The following is a 25693-nucleotide window of genomic DNA, read 5'->3' on the forward strand; positions in this document are numbered from 1 at the left end:
ACGTGTTCGTTCCACCTCGTATCGCCTTGCAACGTTACGCCAAGATATTTAAACGACTTGACTGTGTCAAGGTGGACGCTGCTAATACTGTAACCGAACATTACAGGTTTGTGCTCCCTATTCATTCACATTAACTTACGTTTTTCTACATTTAGGGCAAGCTGTCTTTCATCACACCAACTGGAAATTTTGTCCAAGTCGACTTGTATCCTTCTACAGCCTCTCAAGTCCGACACCTTACCGTACACCACGACATCATTAGCAAACAACCGCAGATAGCTGCCCAACCTGTCTGGCAAATCATTTAAGCACGGTATGTAGACAACAACAGCGGTCCTGTCAGATTTCCCTGGGGCTCTCCTAACATTACCCTTGTCTCAGATGAACACTCGCTGTGGAGGACAGCACACTGGGTTCTATTATTTGAGAAGTCTTCGAGCCACATCACATATCTGTGAACTTATTCTGTATGCTCGTATCTTCGTTAACAGCCTGCAACGGGGTGCAGTGTCGAATGCTTTCCGAAAATCTAGAAATATGGACTCTGTGTCCTTCATCCATGATTCGCAGGGTATTATGTACTGTGCCTTCAAGAAAGGCTGTGATTTTGTTTCGAAATATACTCTTTACATCAGTATATCACGTGAGAAAAGGGCAAGATGAGTTCGAACTTGAGATGCTTTCTAAAACCATGTTGATTCGTGGACATAAGCTGCTTAGCCTCCAGAAATTTTATTATATTCGAACTGAGAATGTGTTTAAGGATTCTGCAGCAAACAGAAGTTAGGTCCATTCTTTTACCTTTCTTAAGTAGTTGAGTCACATGCGCCTTTTTCCAGTCGCTTGGGACTGTGTTGGGCAAGAGATCACGATAAATGAAAGCTAGGTTTCCATCCGGATCTGATGATTTATTTGTTTTCAAATCTTTAAGTTGTTTCTCTACGCCAGGTATTGTTATTTCTATATCGTCCATTCGGGACTCTGTCCGATGGTCAAATGAAGATACGATTGTACGATTCTCCTGCGTGAACGAATTCTTGAAAGTGAAATTTAAAAATTTGACTTTCGTTTTGCTATCTTTAACTGACATCCCAGTTGAGAACGTTTGCTGCATTATGGGCAGAGCCCTCTAGCCATATCGGGTTTCTGACGACCTGTTTGAGTTCAGCTACTTATGCTATTAGGGTCATTGCAAATTTTGGAGATCCACATCTGAGTAAATTAGCTTACCACGCTCATTTTCATTCTCTGCTTTCGTATGGCATCATATTCTGGGGTAACTCATCATTGAGTAAAAGAGTATTCATTGCACAAAAGCGTGTAATCAGAATAATTGCTGGAGCTCATCCAAGATCATCCTTATTTAAAGAGCTAGAGATCTTCACTGTAGCCTCACAATATATATATATTCACTTATGAAATTTGTTATTAACAATCCGAACGAATTCAAAAGTAATAGCAGTGTACATGGCTACAACACTAGGAGAAAGGATGATCTTCATTACTCAAGGTTAAATCTAACTTTGGCTCAGAAGGGGCTAAATTATGCTGCCACAAAAGTCTTTGGTCACTTACCTAATAGCATCAAAAATCTGACAGATAGCCATATAGCATTTAAAGGGAAATTAAAAGAATTTCTGAATGGCAACTCCTTCTACTCATTAGATGAATTTTTGGATGTAGTAAGTGGGTAATTTCCCCAACCCCCACAAACAAACTGAGTGTCATGTAATATTTTGTGTAATGTAATATCTTGTATAGACACCTTTTATTAACCTGACACGTTCCACATCATTACGAAGTGTCGTATTCATGATCTATGGGAACAAGTACTAATCTAGTCTAATCCCGACAATTGGACACAGTTTTGCACGCTATCCCTCAGGAAGACATCCAACAACTCTATCAATTAATGTCAAGCAGAATAACCCTTGAATAAGGGCGAGAGATAGACAAAAGCCTTATTCAGTTGCTCAGTTTCTAAAGCTCTTCTTCTTGAAAAATAATCCATTTTTTCTGAAATTGTAATCATTTCTTTGCGTGTAAAAAAGTGCATCACATCTACCAAATTCCTTCGCGGTTAGAGTGTACATCACAATAAGAGCACCGCCTTAATTAAACGATGCATAACCACAGGGGGCCGCCACTTTCAAGAGTGCGAACTCTTAACACTGGCCAGCTGAGTGTGTCAGGTCAGGCGGTCCTCTCACCAGCCAATCGGTTAGTGGATTGTAAGAGAAGCAAAATATAGTGGAGCAGTCCGTCGTGAGTACGAAGATGCGTGACTCTACTGAATTATTTTTGTTTATTCAGTAATTTACCAGATCCGTCCTGGAAGATACCTACTAAATTATTTTGCGTAAGTATATTCAGAGTATAAGAAAGCAGTGTAGCACAAATCACACTTAATTAAACGAACAGAACTGTTCAGCATTTTTGTTATCACAGGGGCAGATGAAGCAATTCCGAGAAATTCCAGCTTCTGGTGGCGAGTAACCCGCCCCTCCAGCGCTGGGCGGTGAGTCAACCCTTTTCCAGGAATCTGTGCCCGCAGCATCCCTCCGCTGAGTCACCCCGGCGAGCCCCCGGGCGCGCTCGATACACCCCCGCTGGGTCACGGCCCGCCAGCCGAGGTGAGTCACCCGCGGCCGCCACTCCACGGCGTCACTCACCCAAGGGTCAGGCAGCGCTGATAGCCCCGGCACCTGTTGCCGGGCCGGGATTGCCCCTGACGCCTGCAAGCTCACACTCTGAACGGAAAATAAGTTTTATTACACGCCATGCCACGACATATTCGCTGACGTCATCCAATCCATCCTTAAAGGCGTGGACTCAGAAAATCCCTTAATTGTCAAGATCGCACCTATACCTTTATTTGACTGCTAATTTCTGCTTATCTGCAAGCCATTTCACATCACAACAGAAGACACTGATTTGCATAGAACTCACAAACGGGACGACACATCGTCATAATTTGTCTGGACAAGATCGTTTGTTGCACAGACCAATGGAACAGTGATGTACATTATCCCAGAATAATGGGTCTTCATGTAATGCGCCCTGACAGAACTGACGGTTAACATATGTGGACGATGCGGTCATACATTGAAGCACAAGGAAACTGGTATAGGCATGGGTATTCAAATACAGAGACACGTAAACAGGCAGAATAAAGCGCTGCGGTCGGCTGCGCCTATATAAGGCAGCAAGTACCTGGCGCAGTTGGTCGATCGGTTACTGCTGCTACAATGGCAGGTTAACAAGATTTAAGTGAGTTTGAACGTGGTGTTATACACTACTGGCCATTAAAATTGCTACACCAAGAAGAAATGTAGATGATATCAGGGTATTCATTGGACAAATATATCATACTAGAACTGACATGCGATTACATTTTCACGCAATTTGGATGCACAGATCCTGAGAAATCAGTACCCAAAACAACCACCTCTGGCCGTAATAACGGCCTTGATACGCCTGGGCATTGAGTCAAACAGAGCTTGGATGGCGTGTACAGGTAGAGCTGCCCACGCAGCTTCAACACGATACCACAGTTCATCAAGAGTAGTGACTGGCGTATTGTGATAAGCCAGTTGCTCGGCCACCATTGACCAGACGTTTTCAATTGGTGAGAGATCTGGAGAATGTGCTGGCCAGGGCAGCAGTCAAACTTTTTCTGTAACCAGAGAGGCCTGTACAGGACCTGCAACATGCGGTCGTGCATTATCCTGCTGAAATGTAGGGTTTCGTTTGGATCAAATGTAGGGAAGAGCCACGGGTCGTTACACATCTGAAATGTAACGTCCACTGTTCTAAGTGTCGTCAATGCGAACACGAGGTGACCGAGACGTGTAACCAATGGCACCCCATACCATCACGCCAGGTGATGCGCCAGTATGGCGATGACGAATACACGCTTCCAATGTGCGTTCACCGCGGTGTCACCAAATACGGATGCGACCATCATGATGCTGTAAACAGAACCTGCATTCATACGAAAAAATGACGTTTTGCCATTCGTGCACCCAGGTTCGCCGTTGAGTACACCATCGCAGGAACTCCTGCCTGTGATGCAGCGTCGAGAGTAACCGCAGCCACGGTCTCCCAGCTGATAGTCCATGCTGCTGCAAGCGTTCTCGAACTGTTCGTGCAGATGGTTGTTGTCTTGCAAACGTCCCCATCAGTTGAGCCATTGATCGGGACGTGGCTGCACGATCCATTACAGCCATGCGGATAAGGTGGCTGTCATCTCGACTGCTAGTGATACGGGGCCGTTGGCATCCAGCACGGCGTTCCGTATTACCCTCCTGAACCCACCGATTCCATTTTCTGCTAACAGTCATTGGATATCGACCAACGCGAGCAGCAATGTCGCTGTACGATAAACCGCAATCGCGATAGGCTACAATCTGACCTTTATCAAAGTCGGAAACGTGATGGTACGCATTTCTCCTCCTTACACGAGGCATCACAACAACGTTTCACCAGGCAACGCCGGTCAACTGCTGTTTGTGTATGAGAAATCGGTTGGAAACCTTCTACATGTCAGCACGATGTATGAGTCGCCACCGGTGCCAGCCATGTGTGAATGCTCTGAAAAGCTAATCATTTGCATATCACAGCATCTTCTCCCTGTCGGTTAAATTTCACGTCTGTAGCACGTCATCTGCGTGGTGTAGCAATTTTAATGTCCAGTAGAGTAGTCGGCGCACAAGCGATGGGACACAGCATCTCAGAGGTAGCGATGAAGTGGGGATATTCCCGTAATTTCAGGAGTGTACCGTGAATATCAGGAATCCGGAAGAACGTCATATCTCCGACATCGCTGCGCCCGGAAAAAGATACTGCAAGATCGGGAGCAATGACGACTGAAGAGACTCGTTCAAGGTTGTGGTGTTCTGCCCATTCACCTCTTATAGGCTGTCTAAAGGATGCTGCTTTCTCGGGTAGCTATACAACAATCCAAGCAAATCACATTAACGGTTTTTATTACAGTTAAGTAAATTGACAATATTTAACTTGGGGTCGCAAGCAGTCGGCGACATGCAAATAATAAATGTCCTTCACTATATGCAATGTCCATACAAGTAATTCACACAAGTTCCTATGGATCCCTCTATAACGGCTCCTCTAATGCTTCTCTTCTAGTGCTTGGTCTATAGTCCGTGTCTGCTAGCGCCTCTGCTAGTCCGAGTCTTCTACTGTCCGGCCGGGGCTGGCAGGAGCGGAGCTAATATTCTCTTCGGCTAGAGGCCGCTCCTGTCGTGGTGCGCTCCTAGTCAGCGTATTATTCGCTGACGTCGTCTCACTGCCTTCTCTGCTCTTGCGTTCTTCATCTTTGTGCCGGCGCTTGTCGTTACGCCCGAACAAAGGTAATAGAACGGCAACCCTTCCGCAAATTGCTGCTGACTTCAGTGCTGCGCCTTCAACAAGTGTCGTCAGCGTGCGAACCTTTCAACGAAACAACACCAGTATGTGCTTTCGGAGCCAAAGGCCCATTCTTGTACCCTTGATGACTGTGCGATACGAAGCTTTACGCCTCGCCTGAGCCCGTCAAAACTGACATTGGACTGTTGATGACTGGAAATATGTTGCCTGGGGGCCAGCCGCTGTGGCCGAGCGGTTGTAGGCGCTTCAGTCCGGAACCGCACTGCTGCTACGGTCGCAGGTTCGAATCCTGCCTCGGGCATGGATGTGTGTGATGTTCTTAGGGGAGTTCTAAGTCTAGGGGACTGGTGACCTCAGATGTTAACTCCCATAGTGCTTACAAGGGAACATCCCCATCGCACCCCCCTCAGATTTAGTTATAAGTTGGTACAGTGGATAGGCCTTGAAAAACTGAACACAGATCAATTGAGAAAACAGGAAGAAGTTATGTGGAACTGAGAAAAAAAAAGCAAAATATACAAACTGAGTAGTTCATGGGAAGATATGCAACGTCAAGGACACTGTGAATGCAGGAGCGCCGTGATCTCGTGGTAACGTGAGCAACTGCGGAACGAAAGGTCCTTGGTTCAAATCTTCCGTCGAGTGAAAAGTTTAATTTTTTATTTTCAGTTTATGTGACAAACTCTTATGTTTTCATTACTTTTTTGGGAGTGATTATCACATCTACAAGAAAACCTAAATCGGGCAAGGTAGAAGAATCTTTTCACCCATTCGCCAAGTGTACAAGTTAGGTGGGTCGACAACATATTCCTGTCATGTGACGCACATGCCGTCACCAGTGTCGTATAGAATATATCAGATGTGTTTTCCTGTGGAGGAATCGGTTGACCTATGACCTTGCGATCAAATGTTTTCGGTTTCCATTGGAGAGGCACGTCCTTTCGTCTACTGATCGCACGGTTTTGCGATGCGGTCGCAAAACACAGACACTAAACTTATTACAATGAACAAAGACGTCAATGAACGAACGGACAGATAATAACTATGCAGAAATAAAGAAAATAAAATCTTCGCTCGAGGGAAGACTTGAACCAAGGACCTTTCGCTCAGCAGCTGCTCACGCTACCACGCGACCACGACGCTCCTGAGCTAATTTTTTCCATGATGTTGCATATCCGTCCCGTGGACTACTCAGTTTGTATATTTTGCTTATTTTTTCACAGTTCCACATAACTTCTTCCTGTTTACTCAATTGATCTGTGTTCAGTTTATCAAGGCCTATCCACTGTGCCAACTTATAACTAAATCTGAGGGGGGTGCGATGGGGAGGTTCCCTTGTTTGAGCCATTTGAACCATTTTTGTTGCCTCGTCGGACGAGTCCCGTTTCAAATTGGATAAAGCGGATGGACGTGTACTGGTATTGAGACACCCTCATGAGTCCATGGACCGTGCATGTCAGCAGGTGACTGTTCAAGCTGGCGGAGGCCCTGGAATGGTGTGCAGCGTGTGCAGTTTGAGTGATAAGGGACCCTGATCCCCTAGATACGACTCTGACAGGTGACACGTACCTAAGCATCCTGTCTGATCACCTGCATCCACTCATGTCCATAGTGCATTCCGACGGACTTGGGCAATTCCAGCAGGACAGTGCGACACCTCACGCGTCCAAAATTGCTACAGAGTGGCTCCAGGAACACTCTTCTGAGTTTAAACAATTCCGCTGGCCGCCATAGTGCGTTAAGACTTTGATTTGGTTGATCTTGATACAACTCTCTTGGTACCTCTAATTTTCAGGGTTCCTTTCATGGTTGATTGATCGGAGTTGAAAACAATTTCCTTACTGAATGATGGGATAAGTTTGTTTATCTCATCTACAAATTTTCGGGCCGATTTCGCAGTTTTCTGTGCATCGTCAAGTTGACTCTTTGTTTGAAATTTCGTTATCTTGCTTCTTCCAGTTCTGTAGCACTGTTTGAAGTTATGCAGCCGTCCATTGCTTCCCTTGAAATGACTGTGATCTATGTCGCGTGCAATTTAATGTGCTTAACGTAGTAGGTCAGTATCATGCACATCCTGTAAATTGTGTAGAGCATCCTTGAAACGCACAAATACGAGTACCACCAGTTTTTGTAACAAAGTTCGCGTTGTCCTCCATTAAATATTCGTAGTTTTTCTTATACACTGCACGGTCATGTTGCTGCGGAAGTATTCGGAGTCTGTTCTTTTTTTTTTCATGCTGCATACTCGATTGTCCTTTACTACGTTTCACTGGGTACTGGATTTGTGAATCGATGTCCGACAAGAATGATGGACTGCATGCCTCGACACCTGTTTCAGTATCACTTTCACTTGTCCTCCTCTTGCAGAAACGCTAATATTTCATCTCCCACTACTTTCTAAAATTCTTTGTGTTCCTTTCTGACGAAATGTCAAGTGCGGCAATTGTTGTAGATATAATGCAATGTTTGCTTTGTATGCGTTGCCGTTGCTCTCCTTTGTATCAACACCATTAGCCCTGTAGCAATGCTGTGAGTTACTCGATAATTAGGCAGTTCAACTATGCTCTATAGCCTCATTCTGTGCTCACCTCTAGTCTCGCCTCCTGTTGCCATTAGCAGTCAATATTGAGGTTGCATGGTAGACAACACGTGGGGCATCGAGTGCTGTGAACATTGTTGGCTTTTTGCAACCACCACTCAAGGAGTTCCTTGGGAGTGAAGTGGCGCTCAGCCCTGTCATCTGTATCGTCTCTCTACCGAGCCAGCAGTGCGATAATTGTGTGAGGCAGAACTTAGGCCGCTCCATTCGCACCGTCAACAGAACTGGCTCTGCTGGCGGTATACTACGCCTTCCACATCGCTGGCAACGGGTTCTACACAACGCTGGTGACTACTTTGAAGGACAGTAACAGGTGTAGACCTGTAACTCTTTTGTATCGGTTGTGAATAAATAGTTGCCACTACTTAAGTTCCAACTCTCGTATATAAAATTCCTTGTAGTTGTGGTCTGGTTTATATTGGTACCACGAAAAGAAGTGTTAACACACGTCTGATTGACAGAAGAGGAGCTGCTGCCTGGGACATACGGATAAATCGGCCATAGAGGAATATGTTTACCAAGAGTGTAAAATTCAGTGAGCCGAACTCCACATCGAAAACAACGCATATCATGTGCGCGTGTATATGTAGATCATTGAGATTTATAAACACCGTAATAATTCTGACAGAAAACAGAAAGGTGTTAATTAGATAAAATTTGGATCTCAGCGTTGCACCACAGGAATGGCGACCCATTACTTTCAATAGAGAATGTTGGTATTACCAGAGATAATCTCGTAGTCGACGCCATGTGATGGGCTGTGGTGCCCTCTGTAATGCTTATATATTCGGCGCTCCCTTGAGTTCTGGTTGCAGTTCGCCGCTTTACCTCTGAAGATGTCTCCTGCAGTCGGAGATGAAACGTTAGGAGAAAGTTTTATACATCGAGTACGGCCTCTCAACCCCGAACTTTCGACTACAGTGATTACAGAGTTTTGCATCTCATCAGCGACTTACAACACGCCGGAAGATTAGCAATATGAAAGACTTTTTCTAACAGATGGCTGTTAGGGTGTGCTAAATTTCTCACCCTGTGTTCCTGTAAATCACCTACAAATTAAATCATGTATCCTTCCTGCTGTATATACATAATAAGTAAAATTCCTTAATCTCCTTCTCTTCCTGGTTTGGAGTTTTAATGGCGACAGTGAATTTATGCGCCAGAAGACGAAATCGTGCCGTCGCAGATGATATATAGCATATGGAAACATTAAATCTCAACTGTTAAAACAAAGTCAGTCTCTGCTGAATGCAGGCTCATTACGGCAACGACGGAAACGAAATGGTAGGTGGCGTATAAAATGGTGAGAAGAAAACCACAGCACGAAGGGTTTGAGCTTAAATCAGGGAAACGTGAAGCAAAGAACGGCATGAGTCCTGTAGAAATACCGACAGATCTTACACACAAAATACTAATTGCTACCGGTGTGTTACTGCTGTGAAAACTGCCGCTGTTTAAGAATTTTTGGAACCGCCATCGTGTACTTGACCTTCAGTCACAGTTGCTTCGAGAAACGTTTAAGTGTGGTCCCTGTTGTGAGGATACTTTTCTACTATGAATGCCTTGGGGTGAGAATTTAGTTTATTTTTGTTTAGTCTATTTATTTGCATGTACCGAGGATCAAAATTCCGCCCACTCGCTGAGATATGGGCCGATTCAGTTTTCACAATTGTTGATCACATTCTCAATAAAAAACGTGGCAACTTGCTGACGATTTACATGATTACCTTAAGCTTTGTTTTTTTTTTTTTTTAAATACATCCAGTGGTTTGTACTTAACAATATTCAATCACCCTGCCTCCCTCTCTCTAACGCACATATGATTTTTGACGCTTTCAGAAATTCTTCTATGGAGTATGAGGCGTTGTCAAACAGATATGATTTCAGTTGGTATTTGAAGTTAATTCTTTACCTACTATTCTCTTTACATCGATGGGTAGGTGGTCGCTATGTCCGAGTACCTCGCTCCTTTCTGTGCCACGCGAAGGCTGAGTGATGGATAGGATAAGTCTTTCATATTTACGAATATTTTTGTTTTATTCAAACTGTGACTATTGATTACAAACAGTATAAAGAAGTAAACCCACTGTGAGACACACTCCTTACGTTAAGTCTCCACATAGTTCCGACGTAACAGTAACCGTTTGCTCCCGCGCGACAAATGGGGCTTGAGGATTGTTTCTTAATTAATGCTGCGACCACTTTGTTAATACCCCCTTAATGACTAAAGACATTTCTTGTCAGGGGCCTGCAGGAAGCGAAGGAAGAACTCTCTAGAGGCCAGCCGACAAAGCAGTAATCAGAAGCACGTCATTTTCCGTAGGAACTGGCCAGCATTAGTTAACGAATGCCGGGGAAGAATACACAGCAAAAAGCACCGAATACTGATGAGGATCGCAGTGCGCTTTCCAGAATACTGAGTCATATACCCGTTTTCAGATTTCAAACTGACCGAAATTGCAGCAGTCATTAGGAGGAAGGTTCTTCATTTACTTTGCATCTCCACCTGTACTCTGCAGGCCACTGTGAAGAGTATTATGCTCAATAACCTCTGCCAGAACTGTTCGGTATGGATCCCGCACATCAGAACGATATTCTAGAATGGATCGCACGATTGTTTTGTAAGCAATGTTTGTGGATTGACTGAATTTTCGCAGTAGCCTCAGAATGAATCGAAGTCTGCCAACTGCTTCATCTACGACTGTGCCTTCGTGATAATTCCATTTCATTTCCCTATAAACTGTTACGTCTACGTGTTTTGCACGAACATCTCAGTTGAGTTGCCAATCTTTGCACGATATTGAAATCTTATCAAGATTTCACCGAATTTGTCCAACTATTTTCAAACACTACTTCATGTACTTCATTACAGATAACTGCATACATTTGAAAAGTCCGAGGTTTCTATTAATATTGCATGCCTTTTCATCAATATGCAACGGGATCAGCAGAGGCTCCAACATATTTCCCTGCGGAACACCTGTAGTTACTTCTAAAACTGCGATAACCTTCCATCCAAGATAACAAGATGCGTCCCCGCTTCCAAGAAACCCTTAGTCCCGTCACATATTTCGTCTGGTCCCGTATGATCGTACTTTCATTTGTATGCTTTTCAGAAGTCAAGAAAGCTAGCATCTACCTAACTGCCCTCATCCATGACTTTTAATGTCACGTGAGAAATACTCGAGTTGGGTTTCGTACAATCGATATTTTCGGAATATATGCTAAATGACATGGAAGAGGTCGTACTGTTCGAGATACGTCATAACGTTTGAACCCAGAATATGTTCGAAGATTCTACAACAGATGGACGCCAATGAGATTGGATGTGGATCATTTCTGTTATACTTCTCGCAGTTGCGTGTGCTCTGTGCTTTTTCCAATCACTGGGCAAAGGTTTTTGTTCAAAGGGTATACAGTATAACATGGATAAAACGGAGGTTAACACAGCTACAAATTCTATATAGAGTCTAAGCTTTTTTTTTTAAATTTTAGTGTTTTTAGTCTGCATTGATATTAATATCTGTATCACAGATCTTCACAGTGGTGCGGAAAGTAAACGGAGACAGTACAGCCGTATATTCCTTAGCAAAGGAAGATTCGAGAACGGAGTTCAGTATTTCTGTTTCATTTCCTGCATCATCCATGAGTGTTTGGACACTAACTTGCGTACTACTGATAGCCCATACATACGAAAAGAATTTTTTTTGGGTCTTATGAGAGGTCTTTCGATGAGATTTTTCTACGCTAGTCACGCAGTGTCCTCTCGACTGCCAAACTAGTTTCATTCTGTACCTCACTATCTATGACCTTATGCTTATTTTACATTGTAATGCAGTAGTCGCTAATTCTTTAGAAGCTTCTTAATAGGAAGTGTATACGGACTGTTCTACGAGGTACATATCTGCCCAGTAAACTTGAGCTATTCTCTTAAACCTGAACCACAGTTCTTTTGCTTGGTTCTGCTCAGAGTAAATGTTTTGAGTTCCTCTGTACGATGTGACACTACCGCTCTTTATCTAACTAAACACGTAAGTCTCCCTAGCCATTTCAGCTGCTCTTTGTACTTTAGACGCCATTGTTGCTACAACTGCCTCATGGTCACTGATACCAGTTTCAATAAGTACATCCTGAAGAGTGTCAGGTCTATTTTTAATCGTTAGGTCTAATATATTTCCACCAGGAATGGGCTGCCGAAGTATCTGTTCTAGGTAGTTTTTGAGAGAAGGCATTTAGTACTGTGAAACATAAGTTTCTCCCCGCGTACAAAATATTCCAATATCTTAAGGCAATGCAGCCGGATGGCGTCTATGATAACCGCCGATATTTCGATAAGTGCACACCCTGTCGTCTTTGAAGCACAATTGCAAGTTACCGCTGTTCTTGGAGATTTAAAACCTCAGTAGGCAGGGGTTCGCCTACCAAGTACCGAAATGCGGCATATGCAGAAAGATAACACATACACACACACACACACACACACACACACACACAACTAGCGCCACTATACTGCCGAAGATGACGAACGTCAGAAGTTATCGATAGCGAATATCAGTTACCAACAGAAGAGCAAGTTGTCTGACCAGGGAGAGGTCAACATTCCAGTTACAATTTAAGCTAAAATATCCGTCTCTAGTTACAATGTCAGATGCGAAATTTAATCCCGACTGCTTCCTTAATAACTCCACCCCATTAGGTAGAAGGGCACGCCGAAGTTTCTGTGTTGTTATATTTGGTAGGATGATCAACACAAAGAGAATGTTCTGCAGTAGGAGATTTGCTCGACTGGTGTAAGTGTGTGTGAGCCTTAATCTTAATACTTCAGTCCTCTACTCTCCCGCTGGCCTACCCAATGTATGGTATCCCACAACTGCAAGGGATAAAGTAAACAGACGATGATCAACCTTAAAAGACCTTAGAAAAGGTCCTAATCTCAGATGGTGGTCGAAAAACTCAGCAGGTGAGATTAAATTAGCAGTTAATCCTATAAACAGAGATGGAGATTTTTGCTTATATTTTGCTTGGAATGCTACTCTCTCCCTGGTCAATTAACACTACTTGCTCAACCATTGGTAAATGCTATTCAGTATCGATACTTCTGAGGTTGGTCGTCTTCGATTGTGTGGTGGTGCTAGTTTGTGTGTGTGTGTGTGTGTGTGTGTGTGTGTGTGTGTGTGTGTGTGTATTGTCTTAATGCGTGTGGTGCATTACTGTTCTAGGTCGGCCTACCGCCTACCGAGGGTCCATATTTCCTTGTTCAACGCTTTCTCGTTGCATTTGTCCCTTGTTCACCAGTCTAAATATCATCAGTTGTCGAAGAAGTCAACCGGCTGCATTTCTGTAAGTTGGTTGAACGTTTAGTATTATTTCACAGGATGTCTTGTCATGCCCATCACGAACAAAACTGCAATAGTCCTTATTCACTCTTGGATGATTAGAGTGTCCTCCTATGTTGACAGTATGGTTGGAGAACATTCGTACTAGTGAACTGAGATGTTCTGTAAAGGTGTAGGTTACATCTAGAGATGAGTCTGGTGGTCAGTAGAAAGACTGTTCCATTTTTGTCAGAGAGCTACGTGTAGCATCAGTTTCGATTTCGGTGGATGGGAGTTTGTCTGCTGTCACAAATACACTACCTGGATTTCACATTATTCTATCATTTCGATGTACACTTAGATTTTCCTCAAAGCCTTACTGCTGACAATTTCTGGTTTTACCAAACTTTCTGTGCCTAGTTTTAATTGAGCGCCATTGCGTCTTAAGACTGCTTCAAAATCTGGGGCTTCGTTGCGAATGCTTAGGAAGTTGGTCACTAGGCAGTTGATCTCATAGTTAATTACTAGAAGACGCAGCAAAACGAAAACGAACATTTGAATCAGTGGACAGACTGGACTTAAAGACGTAATTTTGTTTGTAAGGAAAATTAAATAGAGGTGAGCGGAATATGTGGCTATGCGACCGGGTGATTGGTGGACAGGCTGGAGTTCATAGACGGATCTAAAAACATAAGGAAAGAGAGAGGCGACTGTGCCAATGGAAAATAAACAGCCGACATTAAAAAGCTTGCAAGAGCAACATGTACTGCTGCAGATTTAAATGCGTGCTTATCAAACGGCTGATGAACATATTACTATTGTTATTTTTGATAATGATGACGATGATACGGTAAACAATGTAAGTAGGCTGTTTAGGTTTTTATATTGGTAACGCCACGTAGCGCTCTGTATGAAAATCACAGGCTGTGCTGTGTGCAGTCTGTGTCTGGTTTGCATTGTTGAAAAATTCTCTATTGTAGTGGGCAGTTAGATGTTAACAGCGCGTAGCGTTGCGCAGTTGGAGGTGAGCCGCCAGCAGTGGTGGATGTGGGGAGAGAAATGGCGGAGTTTTGAGAGCGGATGATCTGGACGTGTGTCCATCAAGAGACAGTAAATTTGTGAGACTGGATGCCATGAACTGCTATATATATTATGACTTTTGAACACTATTAAGGTAAATACATTGTTTGTTCTTTATCAAAATCCTTCATTTGCTAACTATGCCTATCAGTAGTTCGTGACTTAAGTAGTTAGAATCTTTTATTTAGCTGGCAGTATTGGCAGTCGCTGTATTGCAGTAGTTCTAATAACGAAGATTTTTGTGAGGTAAGTGATTTCTGAAAGGTATAGGTTAATGTTAGTCAGGGCCAGTCTTTTGTAGGGATTGTTGAAAGTCAGATTGCGTTGCGCTAAAAATATTGTGTGTCAGTTTAAGCACAATCATTCATAAATTTTTCTAAGGCGACGTTTCAACAATAATGGATTGGCACTCATGCATTTCATTGTTCTCTCAATGGCTATTCGGATTTTCCGTTTCCCCTGTTTCCCTAATCACTAGAATGAAAGTTATGATGCTCCATCAAATAATATCACGTCCTAATGCTTCTTCAGTAACCATGCAAATGAATTAATGCCCCGGGCTCTAAAGATGTTGCCATCGACGCGATCCTGATTTGAAAGCAAAAGTCACGTTGATTTCTGTCGAATGTAAACATAGCACTCGCTTACTGAGGGAAAATGGAATAACATCCCGTGGACAACAGAAGACAAGTTTTGAGCTGGTTACTGTACATTTCTCAAGTTGTTATCGCTGCACAAAGAATTGTCCCATCTGTTCGTCTCGTGGGACAAGCAGTTCATGCCTCGGCTCCCATTAGTTTCCAGTACATTACTGGGAACAGGGAAACATTTATGCGGCTGGTTTCTTTCCGAAATCCCTCGGCAAAGTGTTATGTTGCTTTCCAGCTGCATGCCTAATCTTCATTAGCATTGTGGCATCCAGCACACGCTATCGGCCACCTTGTTTTTGTGGAAACTAAATGGTGCGACCAGTGTTCGGCTTAATATGTTTACAGCGGAAAGGGAGAAGCTGGGAGACCTTATATCTGACTTTCCTAACCTCTGGTCTCAAAATTCTCTCAAGGTCACTATAGGTATTTGGAAGCACTTGAGTATTACGCAGCAAAGTGGAGCAACTGATAACGCCCAAGTCTGGTATTTCCGGGGGTTCTAGGCCAAAGGCAATATCCTTAGTTAATTATTTCACGTTTCTCTGAATCGTTACATCTCATTGTCCGATCAATTTGCGTTTCCGATAAAGGAGAACTTAATTTCCAAAGGCACTACTCTGAATTTCCAATAGTAGCATTCCATGAAAGCTAAAAAAAAACTAAAATAGAGTAATACAGTACTTATATCGTATCTCTCTATAAGCTGCTTAACATGAACATTTTCCTCAACGCGACTGGATGTTCCCTCCGCATTGTCTCGTTAATAAGGAAAAATAAATGGCTTCAATCTTCCTAATGATAGGTGTTATAATTAATGTCTGGACAATATGATTAATTCTATTTCTGGTAAATGTAATATCCAAATTAAAAGTACTTAAAGTGGGGAACGTGTTTGCTTTGTACTTTACTATATTGCTGAACGAATGTCAGGGGGAATAAAAGTATAGGATTATGGGACGAAGATTTCGTGGAGAATTAGAGTGCTTTTGTCTGTCGCCTCATATGGCGACTATGTAAATTCGTTCCAGCATTTCGATTTGTGGCCATTCCTGCTTGAAAAGCACCTTTATTCTACAAAAACTTCCTGACAAAGCAGTCTTTAATCAAAGTTGAGGCTATCGAATCAACCAAAAATACTTTCATTCTCACGAAAATGTTACCAAACAGTACACAAATAGAAAACGAAACTGACCTAACGCACAATGCCTCAAACACATGGTGAATTTTTTTTTTCACTTTTACTACCTCAAATATAGATACTCGCAAACGACACAAGTAGAAAAATCCCTTTAGATGACTACACAACTCATACCAGAGGGCATTACTGTCACCCGCTGATAGAACTGGCCGAATATGTGGTGGGTGGAGTTGCGCTAACATGTAATATGTTTCTGTCCATTTCTCTCTTTGGCATCACTCGAACATATACTATATAAAGAAACTTCATACATAAGAAAATCTGAAGTGTGGGCTACTCATCTATATTCCAAACAAATGTCTCTGTTATGGCTTGATCCAGATGAAAGGAACACTATTATTGCTGAACTGAGCATCTCAGTTTTGTCATTGTTATACTTACGTCTGCATTTATTTGATTAACCTGCAGGTCACACTTAGGTGTTTTGCAGAGCATTGATAGAGACACATTCCGACTATTTCTCTATCGTTCCGCTCTTGAATAGCACGCTGGGAAATGAAAACCTAAGACTTCCGTGGGAGCTCCGTAAATACGAGTCAACAAAATGTTAGGACATTCAAAGCGGAAAGCTGGAGGTCATAATTTCGTGAAAAGAGCTCACTGAAACGAAAAAACGCCGTTGTTTTAATGATTGCCACCGACACTCACGTATTAGGTCCGAGACAACACTCTCTCCCGTATTTCACGATCATAATAAACGAGCTGCCCTTCTTTGTACTCCTCGGTGTCCTCCGTCAATCGTATCTGGTGAGGATCCCATATCGCGCAACAATACTTTATAAGAGGGCGGACAAGAGTACTGTTGACAGTCTCTTTAGTAAATTTTTTGCATCTTCAGAGTGTTCCGCCAGTAAAGTGAAGTCTTTTGTTCACCTTCCATACAACATTTTCCAAGCGAACGTTCCAATTTAAATTGTTCGTAATTGTACCTCTACATATTTAGTTGGATTTACAGCCTTTAAATTTATGAAATTTATCATATAACCAAAATTAACGGAATTTTTTTTAGTATTCACGTGAAGGACGTCATACGTTTACTGTTCAGGGTCAGTTGCCACTTTTCGCACGATTCATATACCTTGTCTATATCATTTAATAATTCGATTTGATCTGCTCACTTTACTAGACGGTAAACAAAAGTATCATCTGCAAATATCTGGGTGCTGCTGATATTGTCTCCTAAATCCTTTATAGACACAGAGAGGACCTATAACATTTTCTTGGACAACCCCTAGGTTCAGTTTCGGGTTTTCTAGACGATTTCCTGTCAGTTGCTAAGAACTGTAACATTTCTGACAAGAAATGACGAATTCAGCTGCACAGCTGATACGATACTCCATAAGCATGCAATTTACAAAAGTCTTCTAGAAATCTAAAAATATGGAATCAACTTGAGATACCCTGTCGGTAGCATTCATTATATGGTGTGAATAAAAAGACAGTTGTATTTCCATAGTACATACATAATACAAGCATTGCCAGAATTAATTACTCAAAGCGTCTAATCTTTATTACGTATTATTAATATGCTGATTGTAGGAATGCTAATCATAAGAGGGACACAATGGAATGATCCATTGAAGTTCATCCTTAGACTCCGAACCTGACAAGGATAATTTTGTCGCCTTGCAGTTCCTTTCAGTAATAAGTCTTGCAATATCTTAAATAATAATCTGAGAAGGTATTATCTAGGAAGTAAACAACAATAGTTTGACTGTTAACATTTGAAATGAGTAGAAAGTAGCAGCCCTCTTCAAAAATAGTGCGTTTTATTTTTACGTAGGGGAAGGTCGAGTAAGATGACGAATTTTGAATTTCTCCGCTAACTCCAAAGATGCTGCTACGCGCACTATGGTGTTGCTCCCTTAGCGCGCTCTGCAGGCATGTCTATTGATCTATACTCGCTTCGTCATTTTGTTTTGTAGAATTGAGAGTTGGAAGTGGACGCTGTTTTTAAGGATTTTTCCTACGGTTTAAATAAGTTTCACGCAAGTAATACCTTTATATTAATGAGCATTACTTGATTCCTCTTAAGCCTTGTGGATTTACTGATGCTTTTTTTTTTTGGTCATCATCAGTCTTCTGACTGTTTTTGATGCGGCCCGCCACGAATTCCTCTCCTGTGCTAACCTCTTCATCTCAGAGTAGTACTTGCAATCTACGTCCTCAATTATTTGCTGAGCGTATTCCTATCTCTGTCTTCCTCCACAGTTTTTGCCCTCTACAGCTCCGTCTAGTACCGTGGAAGCCATTCCCTCGTGTCTTAAGAAATGGCCTATCATCCTGTCCCTTCTCCTTCTCTGGGGCTTTAATAAAGGTTTAATGAAATCATTCTCGAAGACCTTGGGCATGTTTAAGTCTGCATCCAAAATGTCGACTGCGGTTAAGTTGGCGAATTATACAGAGGCTAAGATGGCGAATTCGTTATCTTACCCGCCTCTCTCTGTTGCCATACTTCTAATTCCTTTGTTATTGTATAGTCGTGTCATTTTGATGACAAGCTACGTAATAAACACGAGGAAAGTGTATATAAGGAAGACAGATCGACAGAAATTGAGCAAGGAATCAATAGAAGAGGCAATGCAGCATTTAAAAAATGGAAATTCCGTTAATGCCGGCACTAGGAAATTCAACCTCCCTGAACCTACTTTACGTCGCTCTAAAACATAATGAGGTAGTAAGTTCTGTTTTTATTCACATTTAAATATATTTGAAAATCTCGTTTTGGATTAATATTTTATCTATTTATTTTTATTAAAGTGAAATTGAAGTAAAATCTTTGTCATTTAATTTTACGAAAATTTGATTGTGGACCCAAGAGTTCACACTGCTGATTTTATTAGTTTACCACAAAATGCGGCCAGGTTTGAAAATATATTTAATGATGACCATTTCAATAATTGGATCAATGTGCCATCGATTTTGGACAGAAAAGAGCTTTTGGACTGACAGAGTCTGACTTCGCTCGAATTACCTACGATTATGCTGAATTTAAGAATTTAGAACACAGATACAGCACAGCTAAAACGATGTCAGAGAAATATTTTATTCAAAATTTAATAACACATTTCAAGTTTTCTTTTCGTAAACCAGAACGTAACCTGGCAGCTAGACTGGCTGCACTTAATAAAGTGAATGTAGAGGAATTCTTTATTGTATACAGAGAAAGAAGAACTTCCCGGCGGGGTCAGGGATTTTCTCTGCCTCGTGATGACTGGGTGTTGTGTGATGTCCTTAGGTTAGTTAGGTTTAAGTAGTTCTAAGTTCTAGGGGACTGATGACCATAGATTTTAAGTCCCATAGTGCTCAGAGCCATTTTGCTGCAGGCCAGTTCATACAGTTAGAATGTAGCCAGTATATCTCGATTTTCGTCATCTGGATCTGTTGGAATTGGCCATGAATTTTGCTGTATGAATGCTGAGAGCTTTGTCACATGGCTGGAGCATTTCATTAAACAAGTAAGACTATCAGAAAGAAATCCATTCCTTTTGTTTATTGATGATCGTACTTGATATCTCACTTTGGAATCCGTTACCCTCATAACTCTCCTGCATTCCCACCTCACAGAAGACATAGACTGCAAGCGTTGGATGTGTCACTTTAAGGATATCTGAAGACTGCCTGTGGCAAAGCGTTTACTATCTCCCTAATCCAGGCCAAGTGATAACAAGCTATTGCTATGTTGTTCAACATTGCCTTTAGCAAACCTGTATCTTTAAATAACGCGGTCAAGAGCGTTATAGGCGCAGGAATTGAATTCACAGATATTTAGTGATGATTTCGCGCAATCACTGACAACCGACAATGCCACCAATAAAGTTCCGTCCGAAGCAGGTGATCTGCCTGGGATATCTGCAAACCCAACTGCAGAATTTGATACAGTACCAGCGCCGCCTTTATCTAACTCTGCAACTACCCCTATTTTACCTTCGTACCTCAAGCATAACTACCAGGGCCTTTATCTAATGCTGTACATACTTCTATTTCATCTCTGTTGTCACATGCAGAACATGGAGCATTATCAGTGCCCTCATCTACCTCTAACTCCACATCTAGCTCTCCTTTAGTTCCGTTACCTCAAGCTGCACTTAAAGGAGTTGCGATCTCTAACACTAGCAGCACACCCATGGAAGTGAGGACGCTGAGAAAAAGAAACAAGAAAGAAGAATGAAGAGAGAGAAAAAATTAAAAGAGAATGAGAATGCAAAGGCAACAAGGAAAAAAAATGAAGAAAGGCCCTAATCGTAAACTTGCATTCGGCGGAGTTTTTGGAAATAAACAAAGAAAGGACTCTAGATTCCGCGACTCATCTTCAAACTCTTCCATCGGAATGCCGACAGTATACTTATTATGTCGATGAAAGAGACTGCATCCTCTATGGCGAGTTTGGAAAGAAAGCAGTGTGGTGTCAATGTTCTCGATGCCAAGAATGGTCTCATACTCAGTGTACGAGCTTAAATTACGGGGAAGCCAATGAGAAATGTTGTATTTGTAACTATTGTGGCAAATAGATATCGATGAATAAAATGTCTTTGTTTTCTAAATAAAATGTTCGTTCGTCATCTTGCCAGCTTGTAGGGTAAGTTGGCAAATGGAACCATCACTAACAAAAACAGATCTATCTGAAAAGTCTAAAGTTTTAGGAAATGTTTAAGAGCTTGAATCTAAAGGGACGCAACCGAACTAATAATTTGTCCACAAACAAACTATTTGACTTCAAAGAAAAGGCCGAAAAAATCGCAATATACCCTAATTTCATTAACTTAACCGACTTTCTCCTATTCCCGACATATTATCGGTGGAACAACGACCAATGCAATACCGAAAAGTCTATGTTTTAGTCTATAGTCGCAATTTCTTTATTTTGCCGATTGGCTACTGGGATCGGTACACAGTACCATCTTCTGGCCATCCCCTGGCAGGCAGTCGTCACATTTGCGGCGATAGACTAAATCAAACACTTTTTATTTTTGTCTGTTGCCCAGAGACGTTTCTATGTAATTATCATTTTCAGTAGAGTTCTATTAATTGTTAATTACCACGGAGTAAATATTTCAAGGTCGACTTACACGAAATATGCTATGAGTGATGATAATAATACACGGTCTCAGATTTTATTCTATTGAAAAGAAGCAATAAAAACAAGGTGGTGCACCTCTCGTGAAACCTCTGTGGTCAATAGATAAAAAGAAGATATTAACTCAAACCGATTACATCATGTTTACCACTACCACCCGCAGCGAGAGCAAGCACCATTTGGCATCCACTGCTGGATAAATCACTCCGCTAGACTTTTCCATGCATTAGCGGTACCTATCCACGTCACTACTGTTTGTTTTCTAACGTTATCTACCAACCTTTCATTAGGTCGTCGTTTTGATCTTTACAGCTCTAATGGAAAATATGAACGAGTTTCCTTGGTAGAACTACCATTAATTTTGCTAACTGCAAACCCCACCGAACTCTTATTTCGTTTGCTTTGCAACCGTAATTGCATAATCCACTCTAATCTGCTCTGATATTTATTTCTCTTTGTTTCCTGCCTGTCCTACTAGTTTCCAACATGCATGTCTTCCATGCCCATTGGGCAAACTCAGTTATTGACTGGTTTTTGCATTAAAAGTCCATCTTTCACTCCTATGAATTAAAATTAGCGGCACACACCGACGGTAATATTTTAAAATTAGAACAGATCGTGAAGACCCAACAGAACCGACCGACCGCCGTCTTATCCTTAGCCCACAAGCATCACTGGATGCGGATATGGAAGGCCGTGTGATCAGCACACCTTCCTCAGTTTTCGTGACCAGAACCGCTACTTCCCTATCAAGCAGCTTCTCAATTGGCCTGAGTGCAGCCTGCATACCAACAGCGCAAGGCTGACCAGTCGTCACCCATCCAAATGCTAGTCAAGCCCGACAGCGCTTAACTTCGGCGATCTGACGGGAACAGCATAGGTGGGGGTGGTGGGATCACTCTTGGGAAAATTCCGGTAGTTGTGGGTGTTAGAGCTGTACCTTTTTTAGATTGAAGTCAGCTGACAGGTATTCCTGCTTAAGGGAAGTCTCTCTAACAAAGAAACCACTTTCGACAAAGGTTAGGTATCCGATTAATGAGGGAATTAGTATATTCCATCAAAACATACAAGGCATTAGAGATAAAGCTAGTGAACTGCTTATAGATGTTGACTCTGAAGTTATCGGTATATCTGAACACTTCTTAAATAAGAAGATAATTCAGAGGCTTCCTTTACCAGGATACAGGTTGGCTGGCAGCTTTTCTAGGAGCTCTTTGCGGTGTGAGGGAATAGCCATGTATGTGAAAAACGGTATCCCATTTGAGTCAATTGATGTTTCAAAGTACTGCACTGAAAAGGTGTTTGAATGTTGTGCAGGTGTGGTTAAATTTAGTGGAGCTAAACTTCTTACTGTTGTTATTTATAGATCCTCAGACTCCGATTTCACAACATTTTTGCTAAAGCTAGAGGAGGTTCTTGGTTCACTTTATAGGAAATACAAAAAGTTAGTTATATGTGGTGACTTCAATATAAATTGTATAAGTGATTGTGCATGGAAAAGGATGCTGGTAGACCTCCTTAATTCATATAATCTTATGCAAACCATATTCTTTCCAACGAGAGTGCAAGGGAACAGTAGAACAACCATAGACAATATTTTTGTTCATTCGTCATTACTAGAAGGGCATTCTGTTAGCAAAATGGTGAATGGCCTTTCAGATCATGATGCACAAATTTTAAGTCTAAAAGATTTTTGTGCTGCAGCACATGTTAAATATAGTTACCAACTTTTTAGGAAAGCTGATCCAGTTGCTGTAGAGACTTTTGTAAACCTTATCAAGGAACAAGAGTGGCAAGATGTTTATAGTGCTGATACAGTAGACGATAAATATAATGCTTTCCTCAAGACTTTTCTCGTGCTCTTTGAAAGTTGCTTTCCGTTAGAACGTTCAAAACAGGGTACTAGCACAAACAGGCAGCCTGGGTGGCTGACTAAAGGTATAAGAATATCTTGTAGAACAAAGTGGCAATTATATCAAAACGTTAGAAACAGTCACAATCTAAATGCAGTAGCCCATTACAAACAGTATTGTAAGGTGCTTAAAAAAGTTATTAGGAAGGCAAAAAGTATGTGGTATGCAGATAGAATAGCTAAGTCTCAGGATAAAATTAAAACCATATGGTCAGTCGTAAAGGAAGTGGCTGGTCTGCAGAGACAGGTCGAGGGTATAGAATCAGTGCATAGTGGGAATGTCCGTGTTACTGATAAGTCGCATATATGTACAGTATTTAATAATCACTTTCTGAATACAGCAGGTGAACTAAATAGAAACCTAGTCCCAACAGGGAATCATATAGCGCTCGTAGAAAAAAGTGTTCCGAGACTGTTACCTGAAATGCTCCTCCATGATACTGACAAGAGGGAGACTGAGTTAATAATTAAATCACTAAAGAACAAGAACTCCCATGGATATGACGGGGTATCTAGCAGAATACTGAAGTATTGTTCCATGTATGTTAGCCCAGTACTTAGCCATATCTGTAACTTTTCCTTTAGGAGTGGTCGGTTTCCTGACCGATTAAAGTACTCGGTAGTGAAGCCACTTAATAAAAAGGGAGACAGGGATAATGTTGATAATTATAGACCTATTTCTATGCCATCGGTGTTTGCTAAAGTTATCGAGAGGGTTGTATAAACAAGGTTACTGCAGCATTTAAATTCACATAATTTGCTGTCAAATGTACAGTTTGGTTTTAGAAATGGCTTAACAACTGAAAATGCTATAGTCTCTTTTTCTCTGTGAGGTTTTGGACGGATTAAATAAAGGGTTGCGAACGTTAGGTGTTTTCTTTGATTTAACGAAGACTTTGGACTGTGTTGACCACAAAATACACTCCTGGAAATGGAAAAAAGAACACATTGACACCGGTGTGTCAGACCCACCATACTTGCTCCGGACACTGCGAGAGGGATGTACAAGCAATGATCACACGCACGGCACAGCGGACACACCAGGAACCGCGGTGTTGGCCGTCGAATGGCGCTAGCTGCGCAGCATTTGTGCACCGCCGCCGTCAGTGTCAGCCAGTTTGCCGTGGCATACGGAGCTCCATCGCAGTCTTTAACACTGGTAGCATGCCGCGACAGCGTGGACGTGAACCGTATGTGCAGTTGACGGACTTTGAGCGAGGGCGTATAGTGGGCATGCGGGAGGCCGGGTGGACGTACCGCCGAATTGATCAACACGTGGGGCGTGAGGTCTCCACAGTACATCGATGTTGTCGCCAGAGGTCGGCGGAAGGTGCACGTGCCCGTCGACCTGGGACCGGACCGCAGCGACACACGGATGCACGCCAAGACCGTAGGATCCTACGCAGTGCCGTAGGGGACCGCACCGCCACTTCGCAGCAAATTAGGGACACTGTTGCTCCTGGGGTATCGGCGAGGACCATTCGCAACCGTCTCCATGAAGCTGGGCTACGGTCCCGCACACCGTTAGGCCGTCTTCCGCTCACGCCCCAACATCGTGCAGCCCGTCTCCAGTGGTGTCGCGACAGGCGTGAATGGAGGGACGAATGGAGACGTGTCGTCTTCAGCGATGAGAGTCGCTTCTGCCTTGGTGCCAATGATGGTCGTATGAGTGTTTGGCGCCGTGCAGGTGAGCGCCACAATCAGGACTGCATACGACCGAGGCACACAGGGCCAACACCCGGCATCATGGTGTGGGGAGCGATCTCCTACACTGGCCGTACACCACTGGTGATCGTCGAGGGGACACTGAATAGTGCACGGTACATCCAAACCGTCATCGAATCCATCGTTCTACCATTCCTAGACCGGCAAGGGAACTTGCTGTTCCAACAGGACAATGCACGTCCGCATGTATCCCGTGCCACCCAACGTGCTCTAGAAGGTGTAAGTCAACTACCCTGGCCAGCAAGATCTCCGGATCTGTCCCCCATTGAGCATGTTTGGGACTGGATGAAGCGTCGTCTCACGCGGTCTGCACGTCCAGCACGAACGCTGGTCCAACTGAGGCGCCTGGTGGAAATGGCATGGCAAGCCGTTCCACAGGACTACATCCAGCATCTCTACGATCGTCTCCATGGGAGAATAGCAGCCTGCATTGCTGCGAAAGGTGGATACACACTGTACTAGTGCCGACATTGTGCATGCTCTGTTGCCTGTGTCTATGTGCCTGTGGTTCTGTCAGTGTGATCATGTGATGTATCTGACCCCAGGAATGTGTCAATAAAGTTTCCCCTTCCTGGGACAATGAATTCACGGTGTTCTTATTTCAATTTCCAGGAGTGTATTACTGCAGAAGTTGGAACATTATGGAGTAAGGGGAGTAGCTTACAATTGGTTCGCCTCTTACTTTAAGAACAGAAAGCAGAAGGTAATTCTTTGCAATAATGAGAGTGGTAATGATGTTCAGTCCCAAT

Source organism: Schistocerca serialis, chromosome 6, assembly GCF_023864345.2.
Source record: "Schistocerca serialis cubense isolate TAMUIC-IGC-003099 chromosome 6, iqSchSeri2.2, whole genome shotgun sequence".
In the NCBI taxonomy this organism is placed as follows: domain Eukaryota; kingdom Metazoa; phylum Arthropoda; class Insecta; order Orthoptera; family Acrididae; genus Schistocerca; species Schistocerca serialis.